The sequence below is a fragment of the Carcharodon carcharias genome, chromosome 19, assembly GCF_017639515.1.
Source record: "Carcharodon carcharias isolate sCarCar2 chromosome 19, sCarCar2.pri, whole genome shotgun sequence".
In the NCBI taxonomy this organism is placed as follows: Eukaryota; Metazoa; Chordata; class Chondrichthyes; order Lamniformes; family Lamnidae; genus Carcharodon; species Carcharodon carcharias.
The window spans coordinates 42,147,261-42,153,855 of NC_054485.1; positions in this window are offsets into that span (position 1 = coordinate 42,147,261).

Consider the following 6,595-nt stretch of genomic DNA (forward strand, 5'->3'; position numbering starts at 1 on the left):
GTTGATAAATAGGGAACATAGGGCATGATTTTCTGGCCCTGTCTGCTGCCGGGACCGTCAGGCCCCACCCAGAGTCAATGGACTTCAGGCTGGGCCAGCGAATCTCCTGCAGCGAGTCCCATCACGACAGGGCCGGAAAATCCCAGCCATAGTCTCAGTATATAAAGGGTCAATCATTTAAGATTGAGATGAAGAGGAATTTATTCACTGAAAGGTTGTGAATCTGTGGAATTCTCTATGCTGCAAATGCTCAGTCTTTGACTATATTCAAGGATGAAATAGAATTGTGGAATCAAAGGACATGAGGATTGGACGGAAGTGGACTTGAGGTCAAAAATTAGCCATTATCTTATAGAATGGAGGTGAGGGCTTGATGAGCTGAATGGCCTATTCCTGCTCCTATTTCTTATAATCTTATGACCTTATTTTGGGCCAAGTTAGAGGCAGGAATGTAACAAGGGGACACAAGAAAAATAACCAATGGCACACAGAAAAGGACATTTCAAATTGCACGACTGTGGAAACCAATTTTTTTGTAGGTTCAACATGGTCAAAATAGAAGCTTCGGAGAGAACATGCAGAGCTTGATACAGCAAATTAAACCACATTTTAAAACATCATATCTCCAGCTGAGTGCCACTAATGTGGACAAACGTTGCAATTTGCCACACAAACTGCTTTAGCCAAGTGGTTTATTCATATACATTTAAAGTACAAAGCAATTCATCAGCAGTTATACAGATAAGCAGACCGGGGGTAACAGGGTCAGCCAGTACCCAGGAACATTAACGTTCCTGCGCATTTTCACAAGAAAGCACGAGTTAATATGGACTTGAACATTCTGCCAACTGTCATATTGCAAAAGGCACTATGGTTTATCTCCAGCCTTGTTTTTTCTTCCCCTCACAATATTGTTGTAACATCATCCTACAAAGGAGGAGAGATTAACATAATGGTAAAAAGTTTGTTTACCTATGGAGAAATTATAAATGTCTACACAATTTTATTCGAAACTGCAGAACGGCCCTATTCAATGGGAAATGTTCACGTGCTATGATAGTGAGAAAACCTGCCTCCATTACAGTGTTTTGCTTTCTCATACCTTCTGGTGACAGAAAACAAGGGAATTCCTTGAAACCCAGATTTACTAGCACACTGCAAGCAAGAATAATGTTCTCTGTGGTAAGGATTGCAACTCCCAGTGGGAGAGTACTACGGCAGGCAGGTGTTGCTGAATGCTGCCAAGGAATGCCTCCAGCTTCAAAGTACACAAGCAAATTCAAAAGTTATGAATAGGGATCAGGAGTGGGAACATTGCCAGATTTTTCTCTTCTTAAGCTTTAGGTATAGGACACCACTCTGGCTAAATTCAACTAACTTTGTACATTTTGCAAATTGAATGTGGGGCCTCCTGATTAGTCATACACATGGATGGTGCAGTTACCCACAACACATCAAGTTTACTCACACTTAGTCCCATTTAATTAAAAGGAATGTGCCCGAAATATCAAAATAAAAGGAATAAACTGCAAATGCTGGAAGTCAAAAATAAAAACTAAATATTCTGCTAATTCTCTACAATGTCTTTGGTACTACATAGGGCAAGAAACTGTTTTCCATTGAATGCTGCCTCCTACTTTAAAAGATGGTGCAGTAGGAATGGATTATAAATCATTCTACTGTTGACTGCAAAAAGAGATAACAATTGGCAATTCATCAGGTGGGCGGGTGGCCGAGGGGAGTTATGAGCCATGTGTAGAGCAGGTAGCCAAAGGCCTCACTCTGGTTCATCATGGTGGCTTGAATATGCCAGGGACAGCTGCCTAGCAAAGGATAAAAGCATTGCGGTTCCTGGCAGGATAGCGGGCATTCCCTGACAAGATGCTCTGTACATGGTGAACACTAGCTGCACGTTAATGGAGTGGCAACCCTTCCAGTTTTAGTACATCTCCCTGCTGAGTTATGGCTCCCAGCATCATTCGGAATCCTGCTACCCTGGCAAAGCCATGTATCCACGCTGTCCTGCCCTGCTCTGTGGCTGCGGGTCCGGTTGCAGCAGATTTTACAATGCAATTACTTCCTTTGTGAATTGCAGTCACCACTCCTGGTTGAGGTGGAGGTAGGGGAAGTGATCCCTAAATAACAAAGGTAGTTACATAATTCTATTGAGAATCCTCCTCCTCCTTCCTTTGTTCTCAGCTTCCTTTTCTGCTGTCTGTGCTCTATCACCCTGTCATGTTGCAGTTCAAGACAGCCTGCCAATATAGACCATGTGAGTAAAGTAGATTTGCATGCTACCAATGTACGCATGGCACACCCACAATAATGCTCTTCCGAGCATGGTACACTGTCGGAAGTGGATCGATAACCATTTGACGGACTCCGGGCTTCCGTTTTGCCAACACCAGCAGCACAATAGTTTGGCAGCAAAATTAGGCTCTGTTTGAAGTAAAAATCTATTTAATTGCCTTCCATTGCTTATAGGAATAGAAAAAATTCTAAATATTGTGCACCTATACATCTTAAAATAATGTGGCCTAGTTGCATAATTTTTAAAGTGCAGTCATTTAATATTTTCCATCAACAAAATGTGCAAATTTATTATACGTATTATTTGTAAAACAAAATATAGATTACTATGCTGCGATACCAAGTGTGTGGTGGGACAGCGGAGTCACTGTGACTTGATACAAAATGGCAACACAGCCTTGGAAATACGAAAGAAAACAATTATATCAATAAAATTATTTTTTTAAAAATAGAACCACAGCAAGTAAAAAGCATTTTAGTGCAGATTGCTTAGGTGGTCCCAGACATCAAATTATCCAAGTGATTTCCATTATGACCTGCTGTTCCTTTATAATATGATTACAGTGACTCCGCTGTCCCATCACACACTTGGTATCGCAGCATAGTAATCTATATTTTGTTTTACAAATAATACGTATAATAAATTTGCACATTTTGTGGTGGAAAATGTTAAATGGCTGCATTTTCAAAAATTGTGCAGATAGGCCACATTAATAACATGTACCTTATTTTAAGATGTATAGGTGCACAATATTTACTAAAATCAATAAGTAGAACTAGAACTAAGATGCATTAATCCTGCAGGATTGATAACAGAATTACCATGTGGTGATTGCATCAAAGTTGGTCTTGCAGGTAGCATAAATCATTGGCAGCACAGTTAGAACATAGAGAATAATTCATACCCAGATACCAGTTACAAGACAATAATGTAATCAAGTGATTCCAATGACGCAGGGCCATTGGATTGCATTCCCAACTGTAACTCCAATCCAGACAGCAATTTTATAATATATATACATAAACATTTTCATTTAACTAAAACAAAAGATACATGAGTAGAACACAGGCAAGCTTCTGTAACACAGAATGCATATCCAATTCAGGTCCATTTGGCAAGTCTCACCTGAAGCATGAAGCAATTAATTATTGAAAACCAAACTGTATGGAACAGCAGATATTTCCTGATAAGAGAGGCGAATAAATGAGTTGATAAGTAACAAGGTAAATAGATAAAAAAAGGAAGTAAATCTGGCAAGGCTTTTCAATCTGAGAAAAACAAATGGACAATGAGAAACATGCTTTCACTATGCAAACCAATGCTGATCTTTAACAAAAAGTGTTGTTTTTTTATTTCAGTCAGCTATGCTTCCAAAATCATATTGACCTGATTTCCAACTGTTGAAAATATACTATGTAATAATTAATTATATTAGTATAAATCTGATTTTTTTCATTCATGATAAAAATGCCGTCCATTGTTCACATTTACCCTTGTATTTATTTTTTGGTTCTTTTTCCCCTTCCTTTTAATTATGCACAGATCCCTGATCAAGAGAGGACAACTCAATCCCAGGCTTATCTCTCAGCATCACTACTGGGGTCCTGATAAGGCTAGATGAATAGGGATAGGAGCATCATCAGCAAAGTGATGTGAAAGGGTCATCAACAGTGGCACTTAGTCAGAAATAGCCTACTTACTGATGCTCAGTTTGGATTCCACCAGCGCCACTCAGCTCCTGACCTCATTACAGCCTTAGTCCCAATATGGGCAAAAGAGCTGAACAAGAGGTGAGGTGAGAGTGGCTGCTTGTGTACATCGAGCATTTGACTGAATGTGGCATTAAGAAGCCATGGCGAAACTGGAGTCAATGGGGATCCGGGGGGAAAACTCTCTGCTGGTTGGAGTCGTACCTAGCACAAAGTAAGATGGTTGTGGTTGTTGGAGGTCAATCAATTCAGTCCCAGGATATCATATAGGAGTTCACCAGGGTAGTATCCTTGGCCCAACCACCTTCATCAACAACATTCCCTCCATCATAAGGTCAGAACTGGGGACATTTGCTGATGATTACACAATAATCAGCACCATTGCAACTCTTCAGATACTGAAGCAGTCCGTGCCCATATGCAGCAAGACCTGGGCAACATTCAGGCGTGGGCTGATAAGTGGCAAGTTACATTCACACCACACAAGTGCCAGACAATGACCATCTCCAAAAAGAGAGAATCTAACCATCTTCCCAATGGCATTACCATCACTGAATCCCCCATTATCTCCATCCTGGGGGTTACCATTAGCCAGAAACTGAACTGGACCAGCCATATAAATACTGTGGCTACAAGAACAGGTCAGAGGCTGGGAATTATTTTCTTTACTCTTTGGGGTGTGGGTGTCACTGGCAAGGCCAGTATTTGTTGCCAACCCCACAATTGCCCTTGTAAGTGGCTTATTAGGCCATTTCATGGGGCAGTTAAAAGTCAATTGCTGTGAGCCTGGAGATTTCCCTCCTTAAAGAGTATAAGCAAACCAGAAGGGTTTCTTTGTACTGCATATGACGATAGTTTCACGGCCAACATTATGGAGACTAGATTAAATTAATTGAATTTAATTTCCACTAGCTGTCATGGTGGGGTTTGAATCAATGTCCCCTGAGCATTCACCTGGGTCTCTGGATTACGTCCAGTGATATTTCCACAATGCTACCGTCTCTCCGCCAGGTAACTCTCTATGGCAAATAACACCTCCTGACCTGCTGAAGCTTGTCCACTATCTACAAACTATCAGGAGTGTGATGGAATACTCTCCTCTTGCCTGGATGAGTGCAGCTTCAACAACACTCTAGAGGCTCAACACCATCCATGATAAAGCAGTCCACTTGATTGGTACTCCATCCACCACCTTCAACATTCACTCGCTCCACCACTGATGCACAGTGGTAGCAGTGTGTATCATCTACAAGATGCCCTGCTGCAACTCACCAAGACTCTTTCAACAGCACCTTCCAGTCCCTCAACCTCTACCACCTAGAAGGACAAGGGCAGCAGATGCATGGGAACACCACCACCTGCAAGCTCCCCTCCAAGCCACACACCATCCTGACTTGGAACTTTATTGCTGTTCCTGGAGCTCCTTTCCTAACAGCACTGTGAATGCACCTACACCATATTACTGCAGTGGTTCAAGAAGACAGCTCACCACCACTTTCTCAAGGGCAATTAGGGATGAGCAATAAATCCTGGCCTATAGCCAGTGACTCCCAATCCCTTGAAAGGAAACAAAAAAAAATGGACCAGTTGGGCCTTTGTGCTGTACGTTCCATGTAATTATATGCAATTAGGAAACATGATGGACCATGCACAATTCTGTAGTTATAGTGCACTACCAAATTCTAATCTGTTGTAATATGGTGTGAAATTCAGATCAGAAGGCCAGACCTCAGAGGGAGTTCTGCACCTGTTCATATTTTCATCTGTAGAACATCTCTCAAAAATATATTCTTTAATATTAAAAGACAGTGGGGTGGCATGATCCATTTTCTGATATCTCAATACTATGGTTATGAAATGTGCAACAGATGCAAATGAGTATTTTAAACCCAGCTTCAAACCAGACTGGAGTTGCATTCTAGTGGTTGTGCATCTCAAGTGATGCAACTTGTCCTCCTGAAGAAAGTGGTACACTGTTTGGCTTTAGTGCATATAGGTTCAGGAGGATTGTGCAATCACCAGTATTGTTGTCATATCAATGTGTGCCTCTCAAACACAGAATGTTTCTGCCAATCTGTGAGGATCTGATTTACAGATACAGACACCAGGTGACTGCACTTTGAAAGTAATTCATTGGCTATGAAGGGGATTGGGACATCACAAGGAAATGAGAAATTCTATATAAATGCAAATTCTCTTGGTTTTCTTATTTATTAGGATATTTATCTATTCATTTGCGAACAATAATCATACGCGTAAAACTTATATGAACCGTACCACAGTTCCAGTTCCAATTTACGAAACCGTGGAATTAAAATATAAGTTTGTGTCCATTTTGCTCTCTATTCCATCATGATTATCTAGTCACGACACTGTTACATAACTTAATCACTGGTTCCACAGAAAAGAACTTTCTGTAGATATTCCAGAAATTTGTAGGAACTGTCCCCAGAACTGTCAATCATTATACATTAATGTAATAGGTCTTGTCAGTTCCAAGTACATAAGTAATGTGCCCTGTCAATTAGAAGTACACTGTTATGTAACAAGCCTGGTTTTTGCACAACTAAAAGAA